This window comes from Mus caroli, chromosome 13 (assembly GCF_900094665.2).
Source record: "Mus caroli chromosome 13, CAROLI_EIJ_v1.1, whole genome shotgun sequence".
Lineage (NCBI taxonomy): Eukaryota > Metazoa > Chordata > Mammalia > Rodentia > Muridae > Mus > Mus caroli.
Genome location: NC_034582.1, coordinates 58436978 through 58457277, shown reverse-complemented (window position 1 = coordinate 58457277; position 20300 = coordinate 58436978). Strand labels below are relative to the sequence as shown.

The 20300-nt window shown below is 43.6% G+C and overlaps 1 protein-coding gene across 13 annotated transcripts in view; it reads right to left on the bottom strand.

The window, feature by feature from the left end:
• Aopep (aminopeptidase O (putative)) overlaps positions 1-20300 on the bottom strand; it is a 317543-nt gene that overhangs the window by 178012 nt on the left and 119231 nt on the right. The gene's annotated exons all lie outside the window — the stretch shown is intronic.

The window sequence follows — 20300 nt, the reverse complement described above, 5'->3', positions numbered from 1 at the left end:
AAGGGAAGGGAAGGGAAGGGAAGGGAAGGGAAGGGAAGGGGGAAGGGAAGGGAAGGGAATGAAGCCAGCCTGCTGAATCTAGGGGAGCCTTGGCCACCCATGTTTGGAGTACTTGAGAAGTACAGGGCTGATGGAACCGGATCCCGGGCTTCTTCATCGGCTGATAAGGGCTATGGAGTGGAGGCTATTTGTCCAGTGACAAGGAGCACATGGGAAGATAACAGTATCATTGTCTGTCTTTATCTTCTCGGCCCATCACCGTTGCTCCATATACCCCAAGTAGTATTAATGTGCCCATTAGTCAGCAGCCATCTGCAGCTGCAGTCCCTCCTGAGGCTTGATGAGCTTTATGTCTGTCTAGTGAGAGCAGCTGCAGCTCTCCTCAAGCCACATCCTTCCCCTTGGTCATGAGGTCTCTTGCTGGCCACAAACACTTTGGCCAGAAGCCTCCCTAGTCAGCTTCTACCAGAAACTGCTACCACATACAGGGTTTTAGTTCACTAGCCTCTCTGAAGTGGATCCAGCTGGCCAAAGCAGGATCCAGGTGGTCAAGTCCAGAGAGTGTCACAGCAGTTGGGCACAAGCTAAGAGGAACCGCCAAAGGGGTCATGTTGGAACATAGGATTCACAGATGCACACACTGACTCCTAAGCCACCCACTCACTCATCTAGCACAACATGAGCCTCAGCAACTAGCTGTGATTTTGAAGAATAATTGCAGGCAAATGAAGCAAAAGCTGTCTCACTCTCTGAGAGTACTATCTATGTGGCATCCATAACCTACCACATACCAACCTGAAATCTATTCAGATCTGCTCCTTCCTGCTTCAGCCATGCAGCTGTTTATCCTTTTTACCTTGCTCTAATCCACCCTGTTCCCATCTCTGATCTCATCACTTCAGTGACACTGCTAGTCTGCTCTCCAGCCAGGGCCCAGTTCTCTCTTGAGAAGTCATGCCATAGCCCAGCCCCTCACTACTCATTGGCCTGCTCAGAAGCTCAGACCTTCTAGAAGACCCTGCCTTACCTAATCCCTCATTTTATCTCAATCCTCCTCTCACTCTGTAGCCCAGGCTCTCCTGGAACTCACCCTGTAGCCCAAGATATTCTAGAACTCATTCTGTGGTCTAGGCTAGCCCTGAGTACATGACAGTCATCCTGATCCAGCCTCCAAGTGCTGCAAACACATTCTACCCAGCCCCCAAAAGTTCAAAACCGCTTCCAGACACACTCTGCCCTTCACATAGATTTCTTTTCACACTCCTGATCTTGTTGATGTCCCATTACCTTCAGACCTCAGCTTAGTGATCTTATGGATCTAACCTACAATTTTGCTGGAAGCCTCTCATTTAGCTCTAAATTTGTGTAGATTATTTATCAGCCTGTAGTACTATATTTTTGAGAGTATGATCAAAAACATATTAATCCATCATGAATCCACAGAATTCAGGCACATAATAAACCCTAATTACCTGTACTAATTATACACGGAGAACTTAGGTACACTATTGCCCATTAGCTGCAGATGAGTGCACAAAAGCATGGAGTATAGACTTGCCTTGCTTCAAGAACCACCAGATAGCACAAGAGGGATTCCACTGTGGCTGCCAGATCCAAGAACGCTTAGAGTTTGTGATATTAGCAGGCTTCACTGGGTTGCATCCACCAGAGACACATGAAAGACAGTGAGTCTCGACATTCAGTTGACTTGTTGGAGTAAATACAGCCTGTGATAGTCTAGAGAATGGCATGTCTCTAACTCAACTGCCAACCAGGGTCTTCCTAGTAAAAAGCTGAGGGAAATAAGGGGCAGCTGCTTGCCTATGAGGTCAAGCTGAGGGTCCTGGTCAGGTGAGTTCTGGATTCATCAGGGCTGTCCCTAAGTAGAATCACATGCATACTTAAATGTGAATGCAACAACAGGGCAGGTACAGGAGCTGCCATCGACTAGGTGGCGTGTGAGCAATAGGATGTTATCTGGAAATGTAGAGGCCGGAAGTCTGAGGTGAGCACAACTGTTAAGGGCAGGGCCTTTTCCTGATTACAGATGGCTACTTAACTGAATCTTCATATGATGGATAGACAACAGGCAGTGAGAACAAGTACTTGAGAGTCTGACATTCATGAGGTTCTCCTCAGATCTAACTGTCTCCTAACCCCACCCCCACCCCACCCTGTACCATCCCATTGGTAGACTAGGACATCAGAAGACAAAATCCCATGGGGGCACACAAACATTCAGTTCAAAGTGAAGGGGCAGGGCTTGACAACTGGAGGTACACAGCCAAAAACTAAAGAATGCCAGCTACCACCAGAAAACAAAACAAAAAGGAAAACAAAACCCATGAGCCCTGGGAGGATGTGTGGCCCTGTCTACACCTTGATGCTAGCAGTGATGGATTCAGATTTCTGGCTTCCAGAATGATGAATCAATTTCTACTGTCACAGCAGGCACAGGAAATGATACAGCGTCCATAGCCATCTTTGGCCAAAGCCTTGGGATTTCCATCTGGAAAGGTTTTACTGCCTCCCATCTGCGTGTCACACATACTGTCCAGCCACAGGCTGACAACACCTCCACCCTCACCACCATTCCAAGCCTTCCTTTCTCTGCACCCAGGAAGAGAAAACTAAGCGGCAAAACAATGTAATAAATGAGGAGAGCTAGAATCTCTTTTCAAAGTTAGAATTTTTAAACTAGGGGAAAAAACTGGTTCTAAGCTTCAACTCAAATTACCTAAAAACCAGAATAAATAAGGTCTAACGCTACTTCTAAAAATGTTTTTGGATCTACCGAGATCTCTTTTCACTTTTGTGATAAAATGAACTACAGAAAACCATTTTTAAAATATCTAAATAGTCAAAGTTCATGAAACTAGAAGCCCTTTTAATCTTAAGCTCACTTATCAGCCTAACTCTGGGCCACGATTCTGCCTCAGACTTTAGCATTTGGATTTAGCATACAGATAATCAGTCTGCTTTTGAGTAACAGTATTGCTGAGATGAGACACTGAAGAAACACACTCTCATTGACTTTCCCACCCAGAGCCCAAGCGAAGTGGGGAGCCATCTTTCCTGTGGCCACAGCCACCTTGCCTTTCGTCTATTCAGAGCTTTCAGGTGGGAAAGGGATATTGAGCTGCTAGAAAGGCCAATCCTGTCAGATACACTTCAAAACTATTGTCGATTTGACAAACACACAGAAGGAAAACTCAGACATTAAAGCATGGCTGAAGAATTATAAGATATTATAAAAGCTCACAGCAAGAAATCTAGAAGACAGAGCACAGAAGACAGAAGCACAGCAGCAGGAAAGGAAGGGATGGTGGAGACCTGACTAAGTCTTGTCGGTGGGAGGAGTGAGGCAATTTCAATACAGGAAGACAAACCCTCCTAAGGAAAAGTTCTTGGGAAAGCCCAGAGCATCTTTGAGAATCAATAGGAAAACTGGAAAAGTCCTGCACTTAGCCTAACACTGAGAGCAAGGAGGATTATGAAGTTCAACTGACCCATTTCTATGTGAGGAACTGGGGCAAGAATTTAAGTTACTTCACCAAGTGCTGGCACTTGTTAAATAGCCAAGCCAGCCTGAAAGTGGGGCATGTTAGAGAATCTTCTAGCATCATCAGCTCTGCCACAAAAGGCTCCTCAGCTCTGCAGGTTTATTGCAGAGGGGTGTGTCTACCAACTAAAAAGGGAGGTGAGATTTGTACTTCTCTGGGACGAATTAACTTTTACACATACCCTTTCAATAAGGCCATGGCACAGATGCTCAACTTCCTGCTCCCCTTCATCCTTTGCCCCCCCCCCCCCGCCCAAGCTGCTTAACAATATGAATGAAGGTCATTTGGTCAAATTGTCTGTTTTCACTGAGACTACCCAGATTGATTCCTGAACCTTACCAGAAATGTTACCAACAACAACTTGTGTTGTGGGTGCTGCTTTGGGTGTCAGGGCACTGTCTAGCCATTCATTATTGGGGCATTAAGCTCTCTGCAACTGTGTCCCCACTTCAAAGCTGGTGTCCAGAGAAGCTGGTCATTTCATCTTTTTGTCTTGGGGAAGGCAGAACTCAAGATATGAGACATCCAGGTACCATGTAGGCCCCTGCTGAGAGGTTCTCACAGAATACTTCCTCAAATAACCATATGTGAGGTCAAACTGCGACTCTCTGTTGCCACATATATATATTCTTTGAATCTCATGTCAGAATCCAAGAAGATAGCACAAGTTACTAAAGAAGTAGTTTATGAATAAGGAAAATGTGGTACATATACATAATAGAATATTACTCAGCTAGGAAGAAATCTTAAATCTGCAGGAAAATGAATGGATGTAGGAAAAAGAAAATCATTACTATGTTTTCACAGGACTTGTCAACTGCCTCAGGAAACCTGTGTCCTGCTCTAACTGCCTTTACTCCTGAGCTCCATTCCTAGAGCCTCACTAGCCTGCCAGCCTCACAGCCATAGGGACCCACCCAGCTTCTGACACCATGAGTTCTTCCAGGGCAAATGTGTTAGGCTCATCCTGCATCAGGCCATGTATGTGGATTTAAACAATATGCCAGGTGTGCCTGAAAAGAATCAGTAGCCCAGAGACAAATCAGATGAAGCAGAACTTCATCTGGACTCAGCCAGGCATCATTTATATCTTAAGAAGCAATGATTAAAAAACTAACATCAAGACAGTAGGAAGACAAAAAGGCATATTCAACAGACACAAAGAATAAAGAAGATATTTCCAGTCTACAGTTTGAATTAAGAAAGAATAATAAAATACCATATTCTCCTTTTTGAAAACTAGCAATGTTCAAGAGCAAAAATCACTGCAACAATAATAGATACGACCAAGAAGAGTTTTGTTAAATTGAATGAAGTTTGTCTGTCATAATCTTAAAAGCCATGGTTTGAAAGGTACATGGAATGAACCTTTGTGTCTGGTACCCACCCTTCCCAGAAGGCTGAAGATGAAATGGTGTCTGGCCATATCTCTACCAGATGCTGAGGTACTAAGTACAAAGCAGGTACAAGAAACAGGCAGTGTACGCAGGCAAGTGAGGAAGAGAGTGTACCAGGAGTGGAGGGTAGAATTTAGCCTCTCTGGATGCTCAGAGTCAGGCCACAGAAGATGGATTTCTGAAGTGGCATTTGAAGGATGAGAAGCTTGTCAGGCCATGGAGTGAAATGAGAAAGGGAAGACAGTCTAGGCAAAGGAAACAAGACAGAAAAAGGATTGGAGGACAAAGAGTCCGGGTATAGAAGCTGTGTACTGACTCTGGGTAGTGGAGGGCAGAGCCACTTCCCAAGGGAACTGGGAGGGACCATGCATATGCGCTAAAACAAGGAGTCAATTCATACCTTCATAGTAAGGTTGTCTCTCAGACAGACAATTGGGTCTCCACTAGAAAAGATGATTCTGATGGCAGTACCTATAGGACTCTGATGAAGATGGCCTGCAGTAAGGAGCCCATGTGGAAGCCTTCTAAAAAGGAAGGTGAAAAGGCTGGGACGATGGCTCCATGTGAACCTGAATTTGTATCCCAGTACCCATGTAAAAGTCAGACACAATAGCACACATCTGTGGAAGCAGAGACAAGTGATGATGGCCAGGGCTCACTGCCTAGCCCTGCTAGCCAAATCAGGAGCTTCAGGTTTTGTGAGAGATACTGTCTCAAAGCATAAGATGGAGAAAGATTAAGGAGACACTCAACATTGACTTTTTACTTCCACATGCATGTAGACATGTGGATGTATACCCACATGCACACACCCACATGTGCACACACACAAAAAGAAGACAGAGATGAAAGATGACACATGACAGCTGCAGAACAAAGGGGAGGGGACTCATTCACAGAAACTCTGGAGGAAAAGCAGAGATGTGTGCTGACTGATGGGTGTAGCAAATGGGAGGTTAGAGTTCAGACTGACATGGAGGTTAGTACCACTAACAAACACAGAGCAGGGAGGGGAGAGAGAGACGAAGATGACAGACATTAATGAATGTCTGTACCAGCGGCCACTTGCTGTTCTTGTAGTACTGCCACAAGGCCCCTGTAACCTCCTGCTGCTCTCTTCCACTTTGGAAACAGCCTTTCTTTATAAAACCTGTCATTGACTGATACCACTTCCTCCCTACAGTCCAAAAGAGGCAAGGAATGAAATTCCAAGCCAGCAACTGTGCTGCAATACAGTGAGAAAACGGCAAGCCCTACAGAAAGAGCATCGTATGATCTGACAGTGCCACTAGGTATGCAGTCAAGCAATCAGCAAATCAGAGAGACCTTGTCTGTGACAGAGTCATTCCCAACAGCCAAATGGATAAATACATGCAAGGAAATACCACAAACAAGAGTAGAAATCTACCACTTGTGGAAACATGGGTGGGATTGGACATTACATTAGAAAACAGAAAAATGAATCCTGCCTATTTTCATTCATATGAAGACACTAAAAGTTGATCTCATGTAAGTAGAGGGTAGCACAGGGGTTACCAGGAGCTTCAAAGCATAAGCAAGAGAGAGGGCGATACAGAAGATTTAGTTAATGAGTACAAAATACAGACAGAAAAGAGGATTGTGCCCTGTTACACTGTATGCTGACTACAGTTGAGAATAATCAACTATATGTTTTTAATATCTTAAAAGATTTTAGATGTTCATAATACAAGTAACTGAGAGGACAGGACTGTCAATCATTCTTTATTCAGTCATCATTAGCATTTACACACTGAAAATCCTACTTAAAACTAAGTTTCGAATACAAAGGTAATATATTTAAGAACAAAGTCTGCCAGAATTCATTGACTCCAAAAATTTCTATGCGAGGAACAAAATCATACAGTACAGATTAAAAAAAGACTCCCACGTTAAAATACTAGCTATAGTGACAAACTTATCCAGTGAAATGCACACAGGAGCCACGTGCTGCCACCTCTGACATGCTAATGAGAACAATCACAGAACTAAAACCCAAACTGACAGGCAGCCTCACAAGTTAGACCCTGAGTAAGGATGCCAACAGGGCTGCTGGCTCTCACAAATCATCTCAGGATTTAATGCAAATTCCACCCAAGTCCCGATGCAATCTTTCAAAGACACAGACAAATGAATTCTAAAACCTACTTAAAACCACGCTGGAAACAGACTATAACAGGGCTGGGAGAAGCATAGTAGAACACTGCCTTGCAAGTGCGGAATGCTCATTGGTGAGGTAGCACACATCTGTAGTCCCAGCTGCCCAAAAGGCTGACAAGGCAGAACCACGTGAGACCAGAAATCTGACTTCATCAAAGTTAAAGCCTGTGATGGGAAGCAGAAGTCAAAGTCGCCTCCCTAAAGTCAGATAGAGATGGGTCTGAGAGTGTGCACTTGGAATCCTAAGCACCTGGCGGTAGAATCAAGAAAACCAGGAGTTTGGGGCTAGGTACACAAGATCGTGTTTCAAAAGACAAAGTTAAGACACAGCAAATTATATGTCTGACAAAGGACATAAAAGATAGATAACAAACTCTCAAAACTCAAGAGTAAGTCAACAATCCACTAGCAAGCAAAAGATACACATAAGCAGCACATCTGGGGAGGCTAACAATCAGGAAACAGTCTACGTTATTAACGATTAGGAACAAGTAATGAGAAACCACGATAAGACTCTTCAGTGAACAGAATGAACTTAAAAGTTAACACCACCTCGTGCTGGTCAGCAGGCAGAGGAGGAGGAAGAACACACACTGTGCTAAGCATGCTTTCCTATTATGCTCAGGGACAAAGCAGAAACTTAGTTTGAAATTACATATGGACTACAGACTCAGGGAACCTGTTTCTACATAGTTTCTTATAATAATAATTAATAATAATAATAATTTAGTCTTTCTATATACCATTGGCTGCTCTGGAACTCACTATGTAGATTATGCTGACCTTGAACTCAGAGACCTACCTGCCTTTGCTTCCTGAGTGCTGGGATTAAAGGAGTGAGTGGCCATGCCTGGCTGAAAAACATATCTATAAACAAACCCATACCACAGGTGGGTATGGGAGGTCTAGGAGGGGCTTCAGTTACTTGCCAATACCATTTTCCTTGGTAAACCTACATATTCTCACTATTTCTCCCCCCTTCCCACTCCTCCTCTCTTGCCCTCCCTTTCCACCCCATCTCCCACCAAGCAGCAGACACCCAAAGGCAGGAGCTTTCTCATGGAGGTACTTCTCCTACAGATAAACACTCCTAGCTTTGCACCTTTGTAATCTCTGACCTCCACATCTGCAAATGGACTATTTCTTGGTGTAGAAGCGGGGAGGAACAATCACAGAGACAAAAACAGAATTGACAAAAGAATCCAGAAAACCAATTGAAACAGTGGTCTCAGATTCAAGGAGTCTCTGTCATCTGGAAGAGGCATAGAGCAAGGTGAGTCCTACACACTCTCTCTGTTCTATTATTATCATTATTTATTTTATGTATGCTAGCATATGTTGCTCTCTTCAGACACACCAGAAGAGGGCATCTGATCCCATTACAGATGGTTGTGAGTCACCATGTGGTTGTTGGGAATTGAACTCAGGACCTCTAGAAGAGCAATCAGTGCTCTTAACCACTGAGCCATCTCTCCAGCTCCAACTCTCTCTGTTCTTTCTTCAGAATTTTACAGAGAAGAGGCTTAACCACCATCCCTGAATCCCCTGCTAAGAGTCTTCCTCTGATCTTGCCTGACAAGTTCTCAGGAAGCCTCACACCTAAACCTTGAGAGCATAGGCAACTGTTTTGAGTGAATGTAGAGGGTCTCTCCCTGCAGCTCCACCACAAAGCAAATGGCTCCACCCATGGATCTGTCAGACATAGGCAAGAACCAACACTCTGGTGCAGTCTGACTGACATTGACTTCCCCCGTGCCCTGTAATGAACAGAGGTGAGACACTTTTCACAAGGCTTCAAGACATTTGCATTTCTCTCCCCATGAACTGCCCTTCACGTCTCTAATTTATTTCCTGAATGTTGTTTTTCTAATCTGTTTTTAGAAGATTATTATTTGTCTGTGATATAAATTGCAAATATTTTTTTCCAAATGAGTCATTTGCTTTAAAAAAATTGGATATGCAAAAAGATGTTGTGTTCATGTGGTCTAAGTGTACCAACCTGTTGTCCCACTTGCATAAAGCTTTACAACCAGAAGCCATCTCCACTTTTAGGCCCAAAGAAATCTTCAGAGGTCTCACTGGGACTTTCCTTCTGGTCCTTGGAAGGAGCCCATCTCATGTTTGAAAGTTAAAATGTAGTTGCCCCCTAATGCAGTTCTTCACACATGGACCCAGTGATCACAGAAAGCAAAAAGAGAAGGTGACTGGGCTATTGTGCTTTCTTTCTAGAACTTTCCTGGGAGAGCAGCAGACATGAGAACAAACAGTATCCAGAATACCAAGCACTCCCAGTGTACATGGAGAGCTCTAGGAAAGGTGTTTTTTTTTTTTTTTTTTTTCACCTGCATTTAGGAAAGAAAGGGGGAAAGGAAATACAGGTGTGGGCAAGTGGGGTTCCCAGCACTGGCCAGGCTGAGGGGGAAACACACGTGCATGTTGCCAGCACTTTTACTGAAAAGGGAAGAAATATGGGTTGAAGGGATGGCTATGCAGGAGGCTGTCCAAGGACTTGGCACATGGGCATGGCCAGCCATGTGAAGTGCATTCAAGTCAGGAATTAACTGTCAATTGTCATCTGGTATGTGCTGTGACAAGGGCCTCATGCCTTTAGATTTCAAAATTAGCCCAAAAAAGAGTTGGAATTATGAGTGTGCAAATAAATAAGTAATATTCAGATAGTTGGCAGTAATCTGAAGGGAACAACCAGGCCTACCTAGCTGTCGATACATTAAGCAGCAATTTGTATGTTAGTGGTATAAGAAACACATACTAACAATTATATCGGGCATATGATTAATGTTTGCCTTTTTAAATGCAATACTTTTGGAATATTCTTTTTTTTTTTTTTTTTTTTGGTTTTTTGAGACAGGGTTTNTCTGTGTAGCNCTGGCTGTCCTGGCACTCACTTTGTAGACCAGGCTGGCCTCGAACTCAGAAATCTGCCTGCCTCTGCCTCCGGAGTGCTGGGATTAAAGGCGTGCGCCACCACGCCCCTTTTGGAATATTCTTATAGTTTGCTTATACTACACTTTAACAATCTCTTCCCAAATGTCTAATATTTTTTTTTAAAAAAAATCCTTTACTCCCCAGTTTCTCAGTGTTTTTCCCTTCTTGGTTTCTGGGCCGTTCTGGCACCGATGGGCGCTCTGTTGGCAGTGCACAATGGCTGGCACAGAGCGTGCTCACCATACATACTTGTGGAATTAAGGAATAAAAATTCGAGACAAGCCATTTTCCACATGCAGAGTGGCCTTACCTCACACCAAGCACAGAATCGATTCCCAGCGGAAACTGTGAAGCTCTTTGAGGAAAACATGAGCAAAACCTTTGTGTTCTCAGATTAGACCATGGAATTGCTGACACGATACAAGCAAGTCAAAAAAGTAAATCAGATTCAGTCAAAAATAAAAACCTTTGTGCTTCTGGGGCACTACTAAAGTAAAGGCACAGCGGCACAGGACAGACACACACATGCATCGCCTTCTGCCTTCTTGGAACTCAGCCTCACTGTATCTGTGTACATCCTCTCTCTCTGTCTGTCTCTGTCTCTCTCTCTGTCTCTCTCTCCCCTTTGCTTTCTGTTTCTGCTTTCTTTGCCATGTCTGTTTATCTCTTCCCTCTTCAACTCTACGTCTGTTTCTTTTATTTTAAGAAATGCAACTTATATTTTTATACATGGGAGTTTTTTTAAAGCACCACTAGGGAATTTGTCCAAGGGCTAAAGAGCCTGGGTACCAGAGACTGTACTATCCTCCAGGTCGCCTTCCTATCCAAGGCATAGAAACAGACACACACAGAGTAGATCTTTGATCCTAAGAACCCAGGATTCCCACTGGGATGAGGGTAAATATTTATCTCTATCTGGATTTGTCGGCTGCGGCCTGGTTTTTGGCTTACTCAATATCCCATTTGGCCAGAGACCAGTCAGGTCAGGAAAAGATCACTCCACAGCTCCAGCCTTGGACACATTCGGGAAGAGCCTCCAAACAGTTCCCATATCAACGTTAAAGGGTCATCTGAGTCCACTGCTCACATAAGGAAATGCACAGGAAAAAAGACATGTTCTGCCCTCACAGTGAGAGAAGAAAACCAAATATGGAATATTCACTTTTGCATTTCTTCCCATACTCTCTCTCATCTAAGACAAGAAACAGCCTACAAGGCATAAACGTGCTATCTAGTGGCCAGGATGGAGGAAATAGAAAAGGACTTGTCATCTCCCAGGTCTAGATTTTCAAGTCCTAGTTTAACAACCAAGATTCACTTTACTAGTCTACAAAACCAAGACAAGGAACATCTATTTCAGAGAGTTTTTCCAAAGACTCTCTGGCATCACACAGGCAGGGCATGGACATGGATCCTAAGATGTAGGGCACTTTCATTTTGGCAGGAGCCCTGGACAGATCTCACTGTCTGTACAACAGAATTTCAGAGATTCAGATCACCATGGTCCTCTGGATCTAAAATAGAGACCTGCCTCTGAAACTTGTATGCACTCAATTCACCTGTGAATCAGCTTCATCATATATTGGCAGGCAACACTTGTAAGCTCCACTGGGCATATCTGTTTATAGAAACAATACCAACTCCCCCATCCTTCCACTGCTCAGGGAGACAGAAATGTACAGCTCACATGGTCACTAGCACCACCAGCATCACCAGTACCCTCCTTTCACTGTTGACAGTGCCACTGCCACGCCAAGCTATCACCAGCTCCACTAGTGACACCATCAGTCTCACCTCCCCCCACCTCTGCCACTGGCACCTCATCTTCTTCTCCCATGCAACTATCAGCATCTCTCACTCACCTCCCCCCACCTCTGCCACTGGCACCTCATCTTCTTCTCCCATGCAACTATCAGCATCTCTCACACCACAGAGCATCAACCAAGACCTAAGACTGAAAAAGAATGACTGACGGTGAATCCACCAGGCGTGCAGTCTTAAAAAGAAGAATTTATTTAGAAAACTTTTAAGCCAATTGTATAAAGTGTGACACCATCTCAATGTGCCCTCAGACACCCCTGACAGTTATCTGCTGTAACAAATGTCACCAAATAAAAGGCATCCCCCTCCTTACTTCCTATGGGGACCTGGGAGGAAGGACAAAAATCAAGGGCTGGGAGAAAGAGCCCTAGGCCCATGGGCACATCCTCTACAGCTCTGAATCTGGGCTACTTATTCCTAATGTCCCAATACGTGCGATCAGAGATTACAACCATGTAGGGCGGGGAGCAGCCACCCATCTCGTGACCAGGACTGGCTGTATTTCCATGTGACAAAGATCTTGAAGATCACAGGCAGCACAACATCCCTAGCTGTCCAATGGGAGGCTGGAAGCTTAGCAAGAAAACTGTAACAATATCTTTCCAAATAGATTTAACAGATATTTTGCTGTATTTTCCACTGAAGAAAAAAAAAAAAACTAATAACCTTATCCATATTTTTAAAGGTCACAAATTTTTATTTAAAAAAAAAATCATGTACTTTTATTTTCTTGCATCCTGAAACTTAACAAGTTACAAACCTTTAAACAGAAAAATGTTAACTGCTCCATTTTAAGAGATTTTTTAAAAAGTAAAAGTCAATGCTAAGCTGATACTCTGAGTACCAGCTCTACAGCTAGAGGCAAACTTTACAGCTAGTTATAAATTCTTAACTATGAGTTAACACAGAAGCTGAAGCCTTTTACCCTGGCCACACTGTGGGCACCACTTTAATTGCAGCCTTCCAATAGAAGAAAACAGTGCCTCTCTGGCATCACAAAAAGCCTATTAACTCCCCCATTACTAAAGGAGGAAACAGTGTTAGAATGCAGAATGGGAGCCAAAGACAAAAGAACACCGGGAAGTCCAACTTCAAATCCTGGACCTGAAGGTCGCAGGCCTCTAAGCTAGTGTGTTTACTTCACTTATTTAAAACAAGCCAGAGTCTGGCCAAGTCTCGGAGCAGAGTATTTGTTTAACAAATAAGGATGTGTGTTTCCTAAAGTATCTCTAATTGAGGTTTAAGATCCCACCTCCTTGGAAATTCAGGGCTTGGCCAGAGCCCTCACAGGCCTTGACTGTGTGGATCTCTCTCTTCTAATGGGGGTGGGGTGGGGGAGGGGAGGGCTGCTGTTCTCAAGGGAGCAGGCGCTTGGAAAGCTCTAGGCAAATGCCTGGCCTTCCACTGTTCCTCCATCACGGTGTCAACAGGAGACACAGCTGGAGAAGGTAAAACCAATATCCAATAGGATTTATAAATCGAGCAATTCAGTATGAGAACAAAGTTTAAAAATAGTAACCTGGGGGAGGCCCACACTCCTCTCCTGCCTTCCCTAGCTCTTTCCTCTTCATTCAGATTGTTGCCCCTGCAGCCTTTGCAACAGCAATTCAACAGCTCTGGTTTCAAAGCCTCTGTAACGTCTTGGGAAATGCCGGGGGGGGGGGGNGGGGGGGGGGGGGGCTGGGTGTGTCACATAAAGCTTAAAGTTGTTCCTGTTAAATGAGAACAGCCATGTTAATTTTGGTGCCATTAAAAACACTGGAAAATGTTGTTGCCAAATGGACAAGAAAGAAGGGAGAAGCTCACCACATGAGAGGCCGGTGTACTTCAAGACTGGAGAGTGGCTTTACAAAAAAACGGAGATTTAAAACTGAATGAGGAGAAAATGTCTCTCCTTAATGCACTCCCTCCACCTCTGGATCTCCTGGGTCCATCCCCTACAGAGGCCCCACAACTTTCTTCCATTTATAGATTGAGCTGCGCGCATCAACCAGGAACATACTCAGGGCTCAAGTTGCAATACGAATTGGACAACTGGGTGGAGAGGCAGACATGTTCTCCTCTCTGGCTCTACCTGGAATTAGGAAATGTTTCCAACTGTTTCTAAATGCCTCTGAGTCCATAGCTCATGTGAACATGAGTTACCAGGAGAAGATGCTGGCTATGATGCTGACGATCAGGATCTGGAGTGAACCCTCTTGGGCCATCTTTATCCCTCTCAAAGCAATGTCTTTCTGTTGTCTTTCTCTGTACCTGACCTGACAGCTCTGCCCAGCAGATGAATCATTCGGATGCACTGACAAAGTGCTAGCTTTCCTTTGGGAATGTATTGACTCAGCAGACCTGACCTTTCAGCAACCTAAAAGTGTCTGTCATCAGACAGCAGAAGCTCCCCCACTTTGCTGTCACCCACCTCTAACACATCCCCACCGGTGTATTAGAAAAGTGTCTTATTCCCAACTTTTTCTGCTTCTTTCTATGAAAACTTCATGAAACTGCTTTTAGTGTGACCTAAGTCTATGTCACCAGGCCACAATCACTCATATCTGGCTTCAGGATAACCCCCGTCCTCTCCCCTTGGAGATGGGAGTATGCTTCTGTACCTGTAGGTATCGAGCTGACCAGATGTTCAATGACACTACACAGCCTCAGGATTCTCAGGTGATCATCTCTGGATTTCGAAGTGGCAGGGACTATGTTACCAGAGAAAACAAGATGCCAGAAAAATAAGGAAAGCTAAAGAGTGAAGACTCTTGAACCCTTTGCTTTAAGCAATTGCCAGTCTAACTGATATCCTTGTTTTCCTAGATAGAGGCCACTGGGTATTTATAGGAGAGGGTAGTTTTAATCTCACTGCAACTGAGGGCACCTGCAGTGGTGGATCCTGTTATACCCTCCTCTGGTTGAGCCAACATCCAGATTCATGAACTGTGGAAATCACACAAAAAGCAAATACCCTTTATCAGCAATGCTCCTCTTAGCCTAACAGCCATTCCTTCCCGTACTTTGCAAATCACTGTACGGTGAGCTGGCAGTGATTTCATCAGTGCTATGTGAGTTATCTTTCCTAGGTGGTAATCTTTATGTCCCAAAGGTCTTTGTGGCTTCCATAAACCACTCCAATTCCCAGAGTCTTAGTAGTAGCTACCAGGGCAGGATAGATAAGCCTGGACTTGAAAAGAAGTGGCTAGATTTTTGTAGTACTAAAGTTATTATAAAGTTACTGAGGAATCCTCCAATCTTGAAATAAAAACAAATTTAAAAGAAGATACTATGTAAATAATTCCTGCCGCTGACAATCAATGTGATGCTCAGTCTAAGCTTCCTCCAATTCAGTTTGACCTAGACCTGGTGAGGACACTGGTACCAATATGCCTAGAGTGCTCTCCAGGCAGGATGCTGCACTGGATCCTCTATAGAATCAGGCCAGAATCTTGAGGGCTTGAATTAGAATTCAGCAAGACTCAAACAACTTGGAAAAGCGGTTCAATAAAGTGAATTTCCAGGAACACATGCACACCAGCATGAAGTCACGAATGACTAACTGTGTGTTAATAAGGCAGTAGAACGTTATAACACTCTAACGACCTTCCATGGAAAGCATGCCAGCTGCCCAGCACAGTTAAGGTGAGATGTGGAGTGTGGGGAAGGAATGAGATCATGGCCCTAGGGCCATGTGTTTGGACTGTGAGCTCCACAGTCAACCTGGGTGTTAGTAGTGTTACAAGGAGCTGGCCAGACAAAGACGTCTTCTTTCCTCAGCTGTAAATTGCCCACAAAACCCAGCCTCTGCCTGGTGGAGACTGCAAGGCCAGGACAGTTAGAGGAGGTAAGAGTGGATCCTGAGGAGGGATGGGAACCAGGATGCTGGTGGTTCCTGAGGGCAGATAGGGAAACACCTTCTAGCCCTCTGCTCAGGGTTTTAGTTTTCAACTATTATGCAGTGAGAAAAATCACAAAACAATACAGCAAAAAACAACTGTGATGATTCAGAGAACATGAAACAAACTATGAAAGAAAGAAAGAAAGAAAGAAAGAAAGAAAGAAAGAAAGAAAGAAAGAAAGAAAGAGAAAGACAGAGAAAGAGAGAAAGGAAGGAAGGAAAGAAGGAAGGAAGGAAGGAAGAAAAGAAAGAAAGAAAGAAAGAAAGAAAGAAAGGAAGAAAGAGAAAAGAAAGAAGGAAGAGAAAGACAAAACACATTGGTGAGGATCAATGCAAGTACTTGCCATGCATTATTGAGGAAATGCATTATTGAGGAAATCCTTAATTTACTTTAATTTAAAAAATAAAGAATTTTGAAAGAAAATAAGGAAGAGGATAAGGAGAATGAGGAAAAGGAGGAAGAAGAGACAGAAGAAGAAGGGGAGGAGGCTCAAACCTGCTGGGATTGTTAATGCAGAACAAGGACGGGAGCAGTAGCAATTTGGCAAACATGGCCTTGCCAGCCTCTCTGCTGTGGAGCCAGGCTGTGAAGGGAGATGTTTTGTTTTGAGGGGAACAGGATTAGGCAGAGAAGAAGCTTTTAAAATGACTTTTTTTTTTTTAAAAGAGTCATTTCCCTAGAGTAAGGACCAGGCAAGCAAAAGTCTACTTCACATCAAATTGGACAGTCATTTGAAAATACAAGTACCAAAATGATCCTCATGTGGCTGCTACATCCCTTAATAAGATCAGCACATCTGCAAAGGGGTCAAAGAGCGGACCACAAGAGAGCTCTGCACAGATGACAAGCTTCTTTCTCACTGCTAATTCTTTGTTTTTCTCTGCAGATGAGTGATCTACAAGCTAGTGTGGGGATCAATATGCTTTGGGTGCTAACAGCAAATACCTCAAGGGAGCCCAGCAGGCTGAATGCTTGTGCCCGAGTTTACACAGTCCAGGGGCCTACAGCTTTTGCTAATTTTGTACCCACAAAAGTGGCTGCCCTTTAGAACTATTAAAAATAATTTGTTATCCTTATAAGGAACATTTCTGATTTTGTTCTTCAATGCCATGCCTTATTAATGTTGAGATAAATCACATGTATTGCTTGCTTACCATTGATACCACTTAAAGAAATTAGATTAGTCTGGACAACATGAAGCCATAATGGGGTAGGCCAAGCTCAGGTTCTGTCTACCGTCTAAAATTGAGTTTGGGTGATGTGTTCCACAATTACCCAGAGGAGGGCACATGGGTAGTCAACTGAGCCTTTAGAATCAGTTCAGCCACTCAGCCCCAGCTCAGCACACTCACTGCCTGGTGAGCCTGGAGGTTCAGATATGCCCGCCTGTTTCCAGAGCCCTTCACTTCCTACTTCCTTTCCTGGCATTTCATTACACATTTTGCATTTGGGTTTGGCTTGGAATTCAACCCAAATCTGAAAATTAAAACCCTCAAAGTCTCTTTCTTATCAACATCTTCACACACACACACACACACACACACACACACACACACACGCACACACACAAAGTGAGCCTAAGAGTAAACACAAGCTAGAACATGGACTCAATAACCATCTCCCTCATCTTTCTCTTAACAGAGTTAAAGAATATTTTCCCTTTATGTTGTAGGATTGGCAGTTGGTCTTTTTCCCAGGGTCTGAGTATCCATTTTCACACTTACTCTTGAGAAGGAAAGCCAGCCTGAACATACCACAGCTGGTTTTCTACTCATTGAATATCAGAATACTCCTGAAGTAAAATAAAACCACAAGTCCAAGCATTCAAATAACACCAAGTTCTCTTAACCATAAAAATAAAAATCATTTCTTAATTCCTAATGTTTGTATGAGTGTATGTGGTGTACATGAATGTATATATTCATGTTTGTATGTGAGCATACTTGTCTGTGAGAGCATGAGTACATGTGTGCACATGTCGGTAAGCCCAAGGATGACAATAGGAATGTTTACCTCCCCTCATTCAGTGAGGCTGGGTGTGATGCCTGGTGTTAACAATGAATGGCACAGAATCTACAGTCACCTGGGAGATGGGCCTCTGGGAGATTTTCTTGATTACAGACACTATGAGGAAACTCCTTCAGTGGGTGGCACCACTCCCTGGGTGGGGTCCTGGACTGTATTATATGGAGAAAGAGAACTAAGAAAGATTCATTCATTGCTCTCTGCTTTTCCTTATGGTTAGGATGTAAGAATCCAAACCCTGCCCTCATCCTTGAATTGAGCTGTCTCCCCAGACTCTTGTTATCTTAAAGTGGTAAACATAGGCATTTAACTTATGTTATTTTTAAATTTCCAAAGAGAGCAAGAGTAGGATGAACACAATTCCTAGATGTTAAAAAATTAATGAAGACTTGGGAACAAGCGCAGAGCAAAACGTTTAGAAAGGCCACCTGGTCTTCTACTGAGATCTTGATCCTAAGTGGCAAAGGCTTCACAAAAGCTCTGCAGAGTTAGACTGTGAGGCAGGGCCCCTCTTCCCAGCCCCACAGCACTGAGTCTCTGCCAAGTGCTGCCATTTGGTTGCCTCTGCAGCTTCCTCACTTGCTGACCCTACAATGAATCAAGTACTCAGTGTAGTATTGTTTAAAATGTTACAAATATTGGCAAAACTTCAAGATCTTTATTTTGGAAAAGTAAATTGAGAAAATCCAGGGCACAGAATACTGCACAGCTAAAGAAAGGGTGCAGAGAAACTCAAAGGTCCCATAACAGAAGGAAACCCAGGACACAGCCCCAAGTACCAAGAGCACAGAGAAAGCTGGGTGTGGTGCATCTTGCTTTTCAAAAAGGAGGGAGGGCTGATAATCCTTATAATTGGCTTACATCTGCATGAACAAACAAAAGACTCATAGAAACGCCTGAGGAGTGGGAGGAATGGAGCAGAAGGGAATGGAGGTGAGAAAACAGGAATGCAGAATAGATTGCACTGAAGTGACTTGCTAACCACAGTCTTTAAGGCTGACCCTTCGGAAAAATTAAGCTTCATTTTGCAAAATTATCTTGATACACTCCCACATAGTCTGAAGGACATGCCAGGCAAAAACTCCATAGACAACGCTGCACATCCTTATGAATGAGGTGGCTATCAAGACAGGCTGGAAAGGGCACACATTCAAAGGAAGGACTATGTGTAAGAGTGACCTCAACACCCAGAACAGATGCGTCCTGACCCTCTCATTCTGAGCCTTTTAAGTTGTAATCAGCAGAGTCAGAACAGAAGTTTATTCAAGAACAGTGGTTCTCAACCTGTGGTTTTCGACACATTTGAGGGCCAAATGACCGTTTTTACAGGGGTCACATATCAGATATCCTGTATATCAGATATTCACATTATGATTCATAATAGTAGCAAGATTCCAGTTATGAAGTAGCAACAAAAAAATAACTTTATAGTTGGGGAGGAAGTCAACACAACCTTAGGAACTTTATTAAAGGGTCACACCATTAGGAAGGTTGAGAACAACTGGTGGGAGAGACAGAACCTCTCTCTCTCTCTCTCTCTCTCTCTCTCTCTCTCTCTCTCTCTCTTTCTCTCTTTCTTTCTTTCTCTCTCATTGTGTGTGTGTGTGTCTGTCTGCCAATTGAGTTCAAAATCCTGCAATGAGAGGGTCCACACTTTTATTATCCATTACTAGATATGGAGAAGGAACTATGACAAACACATTTTGACATGAGCAGCAGCAAGGTCTGGCAGTCTCTTCTGCTGCTTTGCCTTTTCTGGGGAATGACAAGGCAACAACAAGGTACAAACACCTCCATTTTCAGACAGAGGCCCTAGCAGATGGCATAGCCGATGAACTGGAAAGTTTTTTAGGGATCATCTGAGGAATCTGGATTCAGTGACTCTTTGCAGAAAGTCTTTTGTGTTATCCCTGCACTAACTCATCACAATGATTTCTATTTGCTCCAAAAAGCTATTATTTCAGAGAACTGTTGACGTTCTGGGTTGGGAGGAACCACAGGGCTGGTGATTCACCCTAATAAGCCACAAATCTTATAGTATTTAACAAACGAAACTATCAAATGTCTCTATGCTTACTGGAGCAGAGAGCTGAATTCTCTGAGAGCCTGTTCCGGAATATTTGTGATCTTACCTGTTTCCCCACAGCAGTGTAGAGAGGGAAGAGCTGGGCAGCAGCTCATAGATGACAGGCAAAGTTAAGAGCTGGTCTGGCCCTGGTCTGAGTCCAGAGTGGGCTCTTCCCATCATGTCAGAAGGCATCCCCGTGTGTACAGGGCAGAAAGTGTGCTTGGCTACCTGGGCCTTTGCATTGCTGATTTCATCTGCAAGTGGCCTACAGTTCTACACCCCACTTCGCTCAAATAACCAACTCATCAGTAGGATCCTCCTATCCTGCTCTCAAGAGACCATATCTTATGTTATTCTCCTCACCCTGACTTCCTTTTTTTTTTTTTTTTTTTTTTTTTTTTTTTTTTTTTTTTTTTTT